This window comes from Protopterus annectens, chromosome 6.part0 (assembly GCF_019279795.1).
Source record: "Protopterus annectens isolate FY-2018-M chromosome 6.part0, PAN1.0, whole genome shotgun sequence".
NCBI classification, from domain to species: domain Eukaryota; kingdom Metazoa; phylum Chordata; order Ceratodontiformes; family Protopteridae; genus Protopterus; species Protopterus annectens.
In genome coordinates, this window is record NC_056737.1 from 1,400,137,281 (window position 1) to 1,400,151,178 (window position 13,898).

Consider the following 13,898-nt stretch of genomic DNA (forward strand, 5'->3'; position numbering starts at 1 on the left):
GGTCAGACAGGTAACTCTGAAACCAGTTGGTGACTGATTGTGAGAAGGATAGGTTACTGAGGACAGAGATAAGTTGTTTGTGTGGGACCATGTCAAATGCTTTAGATAGGTCTAGGAAAGTAGCAGAGGAGAGATAGCCATTGTTTTTATGCTGAAGGATAGTGTTAGTAAAGGAGAGTAAGGCAGTGGTGGTGCTATGGTTTGGTCGGAAACCATGCTGAGTACTGGAAAGGAGGTTGTTAGTAAGTAGGTAGTCTGAGACCTGAGAGTGTATGCATCTCTCTAGTATTTTGGAGAGTGGAGAGAGAATAGCTATGGGGCGGTAATTGGTTAGTTCTGCGGAGGGTCCGCCTTTGTGGAGGGGAATTATATGTGATACTTTCCACAGTGTGGGGACGTAACTTTCTGACAGAGATCGGTTAATCAAGATGGATACTGGGTGTAGGCCAGAGCATCAGCTGCAATTTGTAGGTATTCACTCGGGAGGTTGTCTGCTGCTAATTTGGTGGGTTTAAGTTTAGTTAAGAGTTTCTTTTATGTTGGAGGTAGGTACAGGAGAAAAAGAGAAGGCAGTGGGGAGATTACTAGTGGTTGCCAGATTCTTCTTCCCTGGAGACAGTCAGGGGTTTCTTTTCCTTGCACCCAAATGCCTGCACAGCCATTACAAGAGATTATTGGTTGCAAACGATCATATCTGGGGGATACTTCATTCCCTTTTCACAACAACCCCTCACAAAAGAGACATCTCACCAATGTTCCACCCAGTTAGAGGGAGCTAGTAGCCTTAGAAATACAAAAGCTGCTAGAAAAAAAAGAGTCATCCTAAAGGTCTCACCAGATCAAGCAGAATCCAGAATTTACTCAAGGTTCATTTCAGTGCCAAAGAAATCAGGGGGACCTGAGACTTATTCTAAATCTCAGTCATCTAAATCAGTTTTTGAAGATCTCCAAGTTCCAAATGGTCCCAATTCAGTCCATTCCTTCTCTTCTACAGAAGGACATCTGGATGCGCTTTATAGATCTTTAAGATGCATACTTTCACATAAAAACAAACAGGCTCTCAAGATATCTGTGCTTTTGGCTGGGAACCACAGCCCCAGGGTGTTCACCAAATGCATTGCAGTGGTGGAAGCTCATCTCAGACTGCATGGATTCAGAATGTTTCCTTATTTAGATGACTGGCTCCTCTCCACACCAACCAAGCATCTCCTAGAGAAGTCCAGGGATTACTTAGTACAGTTGTGTCTATTCCTAGGGACCACAGTAAATCTTTCCATGTCCCAACTTCAACCAGTTTAAGTCTTGGAGTTTATAGGAGGTTGCCTGGACACAGTCAGACAGTTTACATTCTTACCTAAGAGAAGATTTCATTCCCTAAGATTGTATGACAGATTGTACACCATCCCTATCCTTCTACGAGATTAATTCTTCAAGCCTTAGGTTCAACAGCTGCAGCTATCAGCTCACTTTCACATGAGGATTCTCCAATGGACCTTGTCAGTGCAATGGTTGATGCTTCAACATCCATTAAAGTATCCTATAAAGATTTTGCGAGCCTGCAAAGATTCCCTGCGTTGGTGGATCCAGTCCAACAGGCTTTGCCAGGGATGCACATTTATCTTTCCTCCCCCAAAGGTCACGCTGACTATGGATGCCTCCCAAATGAGGTGGGGAATTTTTGGATGGACTCTTCGGGGTATATGGTCCACAGAACAGACCAATTTGCATATCAGTGTCTTAGCTATGAGAGCAGTCCTATTAATATTGCAGGCATTTCAGAACTCTCTCCCTCTATGTACGATTGCTATCCAGACAGAGAATATGTCTGTGATTTTGTACACCAACAAACAGGGGGGAACCAGATATTACTCCCTTTGCCAAGAAACAATGCGAGTCTGGTGCTGGGTGGTCTCCTCCAACCGCTTTCTTGTAGCAATGCAGATTTTGGTGAAATCCAATGTTTTGTAGTCGCAGAAATGTTTTTTGTCACTGGGGTCAACCTTGATGCAACCTCTTTGCCGCTCCCCTTGACAAGTATAGCAGGTTCTTTACCCTAATTACTCCTCAGGCAGAGTCACTGAGAGATGCTCTAGTCCAAGTTTGGCCCCTCTGTCTCCTGTATGCTTATTCTCCCATTCTCTTAATACTCAAATTTCTTCAGAAAGCACAGCAGTTGAAGAGCAAGGTAATGCTCATTGCTCCCTTCTGGCCTCCGCAGGTGTGGTTTCCATTCCTAAAGCCTCATCTATGTCCACCTTGGACAGAGGACCCCAGTCTAGATCTACTATCTACCCATCGTGAATGATTCATCTGGACATTCAAGGCCTCAAGTTAACCACATAGTTTCTCCAATTCCAATGATGGCTAGACAGTCTAGGCTTTCCTCTTCAGTTCATCAGATTTTATCCTCATCTCAAAAACCTTCTACCAGAAACATTTACAAGAGTAAATGGAAGAGATTTTCATTTTGGGCAGAACAAAGAAAGCAGGATCCCTTCACAGCTCCAATTCCTGCTATGTTGGACATTCTGGCTTAATTATTTCAGGACAATACCAGTTTTTCAACCATTAAAGCCCAGCTTGCAGCCATTTTTAATTTCCACATAGGAGATAATGCCTTCACTCTAGCTTTGTCTAAAATTTGTAAGGCTTTTCTGAAGGGTACTCTTAGAGCTCCAATAAGAGACCCTACTCCACCCTGGGATCTTACTGTTTTTTTTTTTACAAACTTTAACTTGATCCCCATTGAACCTTCGGCTAAGTCATAACTGAAATTTCTCTCTTGTAAAACAATATTTCTTGTTGCCATTACATCAGCAAGGCAAGTTTCTGAACTCTAAGCACTCTCTTCAAGATCACCTTATTTGTTTTTACACACAGAATGACATTACATACAAAATCCTTCCTTCCTGCCAAAAGTTGTTTGAGTTGAACATGAATGAAGTAATCAATTTACCAGTCTTCTTTCCAAAATCTGACAATAAAGGAGTATTTAGACTACATCTTTTAGATGTGCATACAGTTTAGTTTTTAACTCCATAGAGCAAAAGAATTTCGAAAAACTTATCAACTGTTTGTTTCCTTTGCTAAAAACAAAGTGGACAAAAAAAACAGTATTCAAAGTTACCTTAGCTAAATGGATTACAGATTGCATTTCCTTTGTATATTCTCTGAAAGGTTTGTCCTTACCTAAATCTCCAAAGGCTCATTTGACTAGCTCCATGGCTACATCATCTGCTTTTTGGACCAGAGCTTCAATTGATGACATTTACGCTCTGGACACTTGGACCAATTCTAATACTTTTATTGCTCATTACAAGTTGGACATCATATCCAAGAACAGGGCTGCCTTTGGCTGCATGGTTCTCTGGAATATCCTTCCATGAGGGCCAACCAGGATTATCGTAGTTGGGGACTCTGTCCCATACATTGAGGAATAATTAAAAATAACATCAGATGTTAGTTATGTACTCACCATAACTATGCATTTGTGTTGTCCATTTTCATTTTTCCTCAACTCCCCACCCTCCTTCCACCTATCCTTATCCTTTGGGAGTGACCTGATGAGTTGCATTGGAACCACTGTTTCCAGTCTGAGTCCCTACTCTGTCTCTATCCTGGTCCTTGTTATACTTATAAGTAGTTATGCCTTCTGATACATTTAGCAGCAGCAAACTTGATCTGAACTTGTAAGTCAGATCCAAAAATCTAAAGAGACTGGCTAAGTCAGATCCGAGGGTCAGATCTGAAACCCATAAGTTCAGGAAGAATGAAAATGGACAACACAGGTGCATAGTTATGGTGAGTACATAACTTTAGTTTCACCAGGGTTGGGGATTGGGTGTTGTTGGGTTACAGAAGTGTGTGGGAGAGAATTATCTTTGGGTTTATTGTGATAGGTGGGGCCATGATTAGGGTATATATTGCCTCCTAGAAAGATTTTGGTATACTGGGGAATTATGCATACTTGTTTTTGGAGACTATTCTTGCACTTAATTTTGTTTTGGCTTGAGTTGAAGTGCAATTCATCAGCATGAATTTGGAATAAAGATGAGGGGCAATATTAAATAGGTTTGGTGCAATGTGTGGAGAGTGTAAAGAGGAAGCATGGATAGGTGGTTGGGGCAGAATTGGAGAGATGTTATGATATATTATTGAGTCATGGTTGGATGAAAATGGCACAGAAGAAGAATAGAGAATAAGCTGAAGAGTAGGATAATTAAGTACAGAAATATGTATTTTATAGATGTCAGGTAGTGAGGAAGTAGCAATGAAGAAGGAAATAAGTTGCAGGATAAGAGATTCAGAGATGGTGAATTCTGAAAGCTGGAAAAGGATAGGTAAGGGGAGATGTATTTTCTATAAAAGAGAGGGTAGGTTGTCCTGGTATCTTCTCTGGAATGTAAGGAACAGAGAGATATTAAAGGCTAGAGTATAGTAATGTAGTCAAAATAAGAGAAAATGAGGGTTTATTTGGGAAAAGAAAAGATACAATGTGGAATAGATAAGCACTAAACAGATTTCCTTCCTGTTCTCTCTCTCCTTTTTTGGTATTAAGAAATTTAGGCATTACTGTGGAAAAAGCTAGACAAAAGCATGTTTAAGTTAATAGGCTGTTATCTTGATCTGCTGGGGTGGCTGTAAAAGTACACAGATCATAATACATGATGTTTCAGCTTGTCTTTAAGGCTGCAAAAGAGGACTTCATTTATCTTTTTTCCTTCTTACTTTTCCTTGGAGGCAAGCTGATAATAGGGCAATAAAAGACAGAACATTGGTTTCTTCATGGCTTAACGTTAATGATTTTTGTAAGCATGCAATTAATTTTCACATCTGGGGAGGAGGAGTAAAGATAAAAAAAGAATATACACTAACTAGTGAAAGTACAAGCACAGGCGATAACATATGTCTTAGCGTGGACAACCTCAATTTCAAATTAGCTAGAGCCTTTGTTAGCAGCTGACTATTTGGCACACATTTGTTAGGAGGGTTAAACTCATTATTTGAAGAAGTACATAGTTATGTGTGTTGGTATTAAGGTAATGGGTTCAGGGGGGGGTTGGTTTCTTGTTTGAGGTTTTTTATTACAACAAAAATATTGTAAAATATGACACGGGTTCCAATGCTAAGGGGAAAAAAACTGTATAAGGGATTAACTCACCAAACATTAATGGGTGCATGTATCACAAAATTAGACATTTAAAAAAGCTCCCATATATAATAGGTAGGAATAATGCCTTCTTACTATAATAGTGACTCTTTCCTTATTATCTTGGAATGTTACTGGTCTCACGGATGCAGACAAAAAGGAAAGAACACTTTGATACCAATGCTACAGGAGACACATTTGGAAAGAAATGAGTATGACAGTTTGATAAAGAAAGGATTTCAGGATAGATATTCTGCAGAATAACAGGGACTAAGGAAAATGAGTACTTATATTAATTGCCAAGGGGAGTTGCAGTAGTGATAGAAGAGGAAAAAAGATGATAGATTTGTAGTAGTAAGGGGCAAGTGGCAAGGGATGAAGATTACACTTGCTTGTATGTATATTTCACCTAAAACTGTTATGTTGGAGCTTACATTTTTTGAGAGAAATAATTAGCTTTCAGCGGGAAATATTAGTTGTAGGTAGGGCCTGGCATTTGATTTGCAACAATGAGGATGTATCTGAGGGAGTTCCAATATGGCTGCACATTGAGTAAAACCTTACTTTTAGTTCTCCCAGTGTGAAAACAGAAACTCAGCAGAAAAGGCTAGTGGACTTTTGTGTTTCTGGTTAAGTTTCAGTAACTGGCTAATAAGTGCACTGTCTGGATGTCAGGAAAAATGAAATGCAGAGGATCTGAAGGAAAATCAGCTACAAAAGGTGAGAAAAAAACATTGACTGGGAAAAGTACTGCAGCTGTTCAGCAAAAAGTAGTGCAAGCTCCAGACATGACTTCCAGTAATCTAGAAGAAAACATAAGATAACTGCAGATGTGGTTAAAATAAATGAAACATTGATGGGGTATATCATCTCAAACAACAAAAGGCTGAAAATGGAAGAAGCTTTAAACAGATGTTCAGTTGAGGTGATAAAACTGCAAAAATTAGAAGTCAAAATGAAGAAAAGACTGACTGAATATGAAACTGCTCAAGAAGGAATATTTCAAAAAATAATAGAATTAGAGAGCAGAGCACATAGGGAAAACCTGAGAATTTTCAGGTGTACCAGAGAAGCTGGAAGGAACAGACTGTATTAATTTTATAAAAGCACAAATAAGCAACTGGACTGGTATTCCACAGCAGTTGCTGTTAATTGAAAGGGGACTTCATGTGTAAGCTCCAAACCTGGCTAGGAGAAAGCAACCTAGACCTTTACTAGTAAAGATGCAATCCTACCAGCAAAAGGAGTTGATTCTGATGAAAGTGTGGCAGAAGGGCAAACTACTAAAAGTGGGAGACAGCAGAGTATTTGTGGAGAATGATTACTCATTATACATCAGGCAGAAGAGGAGTAAATTTATTGAACTGCTCGGGGAATGTCTAGAAGAAGGTTTGAGACTCAAACTGCTGTACCCAGCTATCTTCAAAATATTCTTCCCTGAAGGGACAAAATCATTTTTTGATGAAGTATATCCTAAGGAGCAAATACAAAAGTTTGTCCAACAAAATGTGAGCTGTGAAACAGAAGGAGTTTCTGCTTCTTGTTCTTCTGGTAATAAAAAGCACAGAGAGACTGTGCCAGTGAAACCCTTTCTAATGTTTCTACAGAAAATGCTGGAGATAAGGAAGGGAACATGATAGTCGATTAGAAGAATCAAAAGTACATTGGAAATGAAGTAGAGACAGAATCTGGGAGATGGGGATGGACAAGAATAAAACCAGTAACTTCAAAATTGACAAATGTGGGGTTACAAATAAATAATTATATTTGTGAAATATGGCAGAACAAGAAAATCTGGAAATGTTGGACTTTTTCTGGACTTGTGGAGGACTCTAAAGTATATGCCCTACTTCATGTCATTAATGTTCAGAAAAATACTTAGGGGAGGGGAAGAGGAGGGAAAAAGTTAACTGCAAGTAAAATACATTTTTCTTAATAGTACTATTTTTATAGTGTATGAATTTATTTGCAGGCTATAAAGTTTTCTCAGTTGTTTTTTTAAATGTAATGTAGATACTATTGTAAACAGCTGCTCCTGTTTTTTTTTCTTTCTCCCTTCTCTTTCTCCTTGTTCAGTTTTAAGAAATGCAGGCATTATCATGTAAAAAAAAAGTCTGGTTAAGAGCATAACAAAAGAAAAGTTAATGTTTTTTTTCTCATTCTTGCATGGGCGAATGACTGGATTAAGGTCCTTAACTTGATATATTTACAGGTTTTAAGAGAAAGCAAGTAAATGAAAAATAATATTGCATATTATAAGTTTTTTTCCTAGCAAATAAATGTATGTTTATTAGCAATTCTGTATCTGGTCCTCATGTCTCCATGGAGAGAATCTGATAAAGAGAAATTGGCTAGAAAAAAAGAGAAATTAGCTAGGAGATAATGTTCTATGAAAGCATTCAGGTCTTTTCTCTATAAAGATAAGACAAAACCAGACAGCACTTAGTAGAAGCACAGGTTGCATGATTCATAACTTTTATTTTAGGTTTATGCAAGTCTGTGAATATGGCTATCAGTTTGGGACATTTGTTCTTATTAGGAAGGTAAAACTTCAATATTTGAAGATGTACATAGTTTTGTGTGTTAGTATTAAGTTAATATGTTTTAAGAGGTATTGGAGTGTGCTTTTTGTGTTTGAGGGCTTTCAATAAAACAAAAAGTTTTGTTAAGATGTGGCATAGGCTCAAATGGATATGAAAAGAAATAACTGTATAAACCTTCACCTGCCAAACAGTGTATGCATGTAACACAAAAGATGGAACTAGACATTTAACAAAAAAAAATTATGCATAAGTTTAATACAATGATGCTTTCTGTAATGTTTTTAAATGTTTGTGGTCTCACAGATAAATACAAATAAGAAAGAGTAGTGAACTATATTAAAATGTAGACTGCAAATAACTATGCTACAGGAAACATGCTTGGAAAGAACTGAATATGTGAATTTCATAAGGGTTTTCATGATAGTTTATTCAGTAGAATACCTGGGACAAGGGAGAAGAGGAGTACTTATATTAATTGCAAGTAAAGTTAAAAAATGACAGAAGAGGGTAAAACAGATGATAATGGTAGATTTGTAGAACTAAGGGACTACTGGCAAGGGAGGAGGATTACATTGGCACGTATTTATATTCCACTTAAAACTGCTATAATGGAGCTTAAGAAAATTCTGGGAGAAATAATAAGCTTTCAGCAAGGAATATTATTTATAGGTGGGGACTGGAATTTGATATGCAGCAGTGAAGATGTGTCTGGGGCCCAGAAGGGAAAGTATAACAAAGGAGGGTATAATTTTAAAGACATTTATGAAAATATTTGGCATGGAAGATGTGAATTCAGTGCTAGGAGGTCGGAGTGAATTTATGTATTATTCCCAAGAATATGGTTCTGGATATCCTAAAACAAGAAAAAATATGTGAAAACGGTAGATAAGACTTTATTTTATGTAATATGGATTATATGGAATGAAAGACTGAACATTTGGCATTTAATAGATTAGGTCTTGATACACACCCAATAGCTGTTTCAGATATGGAAGAATAACAATGAGGATATTATAAGAAAAATGAGTAAAATGAAATAAAATTTGAGATATGTGCACTTTCCCATTTAAATGTTTTAAATAAAGCATCCCTATTTAAGGAATGGGTGCCATGTGATTCTTACATCCACTTGAGCTGTTACTGATGGAACCTAGAAATTTCTTCTGAAAATATAGCTAAATATGCATGAGTTTAGAAATATTGCTGTTGAGCAAATTTTTTTTGATAACTCAAGAGCATGAAAACTTTTAGCACAATTACTCAGGCAACAGAAAGAAGAAAGAGCTGTCGCCAAACTTAGAGAGCCTATAACAAGGTACATGGCAAATGTTGGAGAAGTAAATGGGAAAGAAAGAGGTATCTGGGAGCATATGTTTTGGGAGTGTAATGAGTTGGCAGACTAAATATTTCTTACAGAGTACCCTGTCAAAAATACTGGGTGAGCAAAGGAGTGTAACTAAGGATATTACTTTTTATTGTGATGGCATATAGGATCTGAATTACCCAGACACAACCTTATTAATTTTAATTTTGGTGGCTGACAAAAAAATATTATGAGAAAATGGAAATCAAAATCTAAACTACCTGTACTGTATTGAATATCATGGTAAAATAAGTGATATCTTTAGAAAAGGGTAGGAGTAAATTACATAAAAATGGAAATTGTGGGAACATTACATGAAGTGAGGATTAAGACAAGGCAGGAAATGAAGACTTTATGTATTGTTGCTTAGATTATACATAACCTATATTGTTATATATCCTATAATGTTTGTAAATGTGAACTTGTTAGTATGGTTTGATTACTTTATAGTAATGTAATTGTGTCTATGTCACAAGTAATAAACAAATAAAGGTGTCAAAGTGGGGAAACAGTGAAAGAATGATAGGGGTACTGGAATGGTGTGCTAAATGTGATGTGGTTATTATTCTGTGAGAGGATTTAAGATTCCTGGCAAGTAAAGAAAAACTGAAAACAGAAAAACTGTCGGGTAGAAAGATAATATGGAACTTAGGAAGTGAATATTCTGGAGTGGCTGTGTTGTGTAAAAACAGTGAATACTAGATGTAACATTAGTAAGGATGGAAAAATTAACTGTTGTGGATGTGAGGTAGAAAGAACATGTTGATATAATCATACCATTATATGCATATATAACTAGTAATGAAAGAGAAAATCTGTTTAATCAAATATTGGACTACATGGTGGTTAACATAAAAATTATAAATGCATTGGACTTTAATCGTGATTTAAGGGGCAGTATGAAAAGAAAGGGAAGGATGTAAAAAATACAGAAAGTGATAAAATGTGGTAAATTGCCTGGGTGGAACAAAAGTCAATAGACTTATAGAAGGAGGTTATTTGGATCTGAAATTGATTATTTTATATTATTGGAAGGCTTGAGGTAGCAGTTGGTGATACAGTTGTGATTGCTTTTTCAGACCATTTAGCAATATCAATGGAGGCAATGGAAGAAAGGGAGTATATCAAAATATGAAAGGGAATAAAAAGAATAAATGAGAAGTTATGGGATGAAATTGGAAAGTCAGAAGAATTGCAGTTATGGAGGAATCATATAACCACGAAGGACCTTCTATAAAACTGATCTGAATGGTGGATTGAATTTAAATGGCAGGATTATGTAAGAAAGGAAGAGAAAGTGAAGTATGGAAAATGTATAGAAATGTATTAGAGAATAATACAAGAGAATATTATGATATGGTAAAAGAAATATATAAAAGAAATTGAGAAAAAGTAAGGCATTACTGTTTAGGCAGAGATGTTATTTATAGGGGAGAAGGGAAGAGGTATCTGCATCTTTGGGTAAAATAGTAAAGGCAGATATTAGTAGAATGAGGGAAATAGAAAATATAAAAGGAGAGGAAAAAAGAACACGAGCAAATTATGAGTACTGTAATATACCATGAAGATAATATGCAAAAGAGTAAAAAGAGTGAAAATAAGAAAGACTGGAATTTGAAAAAGCAATTGTTAGTGTATTAGATGAAGTATTTATAAAAGTAAATGTTGAGCCAGTATCAGGCCCAGATGGTATAGGGTGTAGAATGTACAAGAAATTAATGGATTGGCAAAGAAAATATTTTGTAAATGTACTGACTGAATGGTTGAAGGAAGGTTTTGTTTGACGAGTTATATATGGGATATTAAAATTTAAATGGAAGAATGATGAGAAGAATAAAATTAAAATTGGAGACCCATCACACTAAATAACACAGATTATAATTTTTATGAGAATAATGTAGAAGAGAATGGAAGAAAGGATGAGGGATATTATGGAAGAAAGTATATAAGGTATAAAAGGGAAGGAATGTTAAGAATTGTCAGTTTTGAGAAAAATTGTGGATGATATAAGTAAAAGTGAGGATGTAAAACTTATGGTAGGTGATATTGTCAATGCACTTGATACAGTGTAATGGTATGGAGAGATATGGATTAGGTAACACAATTAATAGTGTGTATGTCAGCATATCAAAATAATACATTAAAATGTTAGTGAATGGGTGGCTGAGTAATAAATATGCATGAAGTGTGGTATAATGCAATGATGTCTTGCAAGTGGAATATTGTTTGCATTGGTAATGAATGCAATAGTGATACAAGTAGCTTATAAAATGAAAGATGCTAGATGTGATGCAAAAAAGGTAGTGATTCCAGTAGATCTGACATATGCAGACAATATAGTTGTAGTTACTAAGAACAAAATATGGATGAGGGAAGTGATAGTTTGAATGGATGCTTAAAAGAATTGGGAATTACCTTGGATAAAGATAAAAGTAATGGTATGGGCGATGTGGTGAAGACTGGGGGTGTGTATTTTTCAATGAATGAAGTATATTTGCTTGGGATAAAATTGGGAAAAATAATGCAGTTATGATGCATTGGGAGGGTCTGATAAAAGAAATATGTCTTCTGTGGAGAATGTATAGATTAACATTCAAGAAAAAGGTTTATCTGATAAATTCTATATTTATTGGAAAATAGCATATATGTCAAATGGTATATGATCTCAGAAAAATATGAAAAGTAAACTGTGTAATTGTTTTTTTTTCCTTTCATAGGGGGTTCAAGATTAAACCCAATGAAAAGAGGTGTGTTGTATATAAGTGAAGATGAAGGGTAATAGGGGTTACTAAATCCAATTTTTAATTCTATTTCTTTAAACTTGTATAGAGTATTAAAGTGGGTAAATGAGAGACCGAAATTAATAGTGAAAATGTTTAAATATAAGTACAAAAAGTTCTGGGAGATGATGAGAATAAAAAAAGGTTAAATGAATATGTAAATAAATTAAAATTTGTCAAGAAAAAATAACATGAAAAAAATTTATGATATGGAGTAAGATAAAAGGATGTGGTTTAATAATGTGATGAAACAATATAATTTTGTAAATCCATGGGAAATTTTACCAGAAGAAGTGATTAAATTCATTAAATTAAGGAAAACATGATGTGCAAACATAGTAGAGTGCCAGGATTTCCTATGGAGACTGGTAATAAATAAGTTACCAGTACTGGGAAATATGCCACACAAAAAGAAAGTTTCAAAAGTGTGTTTCTATTATGGGGAGGAAGAGACAGCAGAGCATGTTTTTTTTTTAAATGTAAAAGAGTGAAAGTTTTTTTTTTTTTGAGAATATTAATGACGTAAGCAATATAGATATGAATATGGTTCTGGATATCCTAAAACAAGAAAAAATATGTGAAAACGGTAGATAAGACTTTATTTTATGTAATATGGATTATATGGAATGAAAGACTGAACGAAACTTTGGCAGATATGTAGTGATAGATTATGGTTCTGGAAGAAGGAATGGGGTTCAGATATGGAAGAATAACAATGAGGATATTATAAGAAAAATGATAAATAGTAAAAAACGTAGAAATTTGTTTATATGTGCCTGTAAATATTTAAATGTTTTTTAAATAAAGCATCCCTACTCTTTTTGATAGGTGCCATGTGATCTTTTACATCCACTTGAGCTACAACCAGCTCAACTGATGGAACCTCAGTTTAAAATCCCATCTGAAAGATGATACTCAAGTGTATAGCACCCCCATCCCCACATGCTGTACTGCAGTATCAGCAGTCCAGTCACTTGGAGTGGGAATAAAACCATAGCCCTCTTGGTTTTCAGCACCAAAGGTGAGTGTGCTACCTTTGCAACACTGACATAGCAAGGTAACAAATGGGGTCTATGCTAATTCAGCATGTATTAGCCCTTATAACAAAGCATGTGCTTATAGGGGAAGTAGCAGCAAGATAGCTATAAAAAGTTGGAAAATATTCAGCACAAACTTTGATGGTTATAATGAAAAAATAATAATCCCACACTTTCATGCCAATATTCTTATCATGTTTAGAAGCAGAATTTAGCAACATTACTTGTCTTTTATGCTGGAAGATCAGAAGGCTGTGATTTCTATTTCCACCAAAGGTGCTTGGATTAATTTTCCAGTACTGACATGGCAGTGCTGTATAAGGGTATTGCAACTCTCCTGAGTGTTCAATCCTTTGGATGAGGTAATAAATTGTCTCATCTGCCAAGTTGTATGTAAAAAATCCCATGGCACTTTTTGAAAAGAGTAAAGGTTTAACTAATTTTATTTAAAAAAACAGCAACACAGCATTATATAATACAAACGTTTTTTTTCTATAAAAGTTGCAAAATCAGAACACATTTCTATATCATAACTTATTGCACAATACTTTTTTTCTTATCCAGATTTTTCAGAATATAGACATCCAACACAATATGATACTGTGAGAATAAACCTCTCTGTAGTGCCAGAATACAACACATTTGTAGACAGATCTATAAGCATTTGAGGCAACATTTGTACTTTAGAAAAAAATATTGCCAAAAAATAAATCTGCTCATGTTCTAAAAAAGCATACTCAAAAGGTTCTAGATTTCCACATAAACCCAATCTCTCTTTGTAGCATTTATATAAAATTTCATCTTTAACCACTATTTTTGTGTCATAATCCCCCAAAATCTTATTTGAAAAGATGTTTTTGACAAATCTACATCCTTTTTTGGGTCTGCATTAGAACATTTTAGTTTCAGAACTTCGAATGTTCTAATATCGACACCTACTAACCGAAAGCTGAAAATAGCTAAAATTTAGATAACCGAATTCTTTCCTAGGGAAAGAATTTGGTTGTCCGTTCCTGCCGCTTCGCT

General features: G+C 35.6%; 1 protein-coding gene across 1 annotated transcript in view; it reads right to left on the reverse strand.

The window, feature by feature from the left end:
- MAP3K19 (mitogen-activated protein kinase kinase kinase 19) overlaps nucleotides 1–13,898 on the reverse strand; it is a 387,232-nt gene that overhangs the window by 52,348 nt on the left and 320,986 nt on the right. The window lies entirely within an intron of this gene.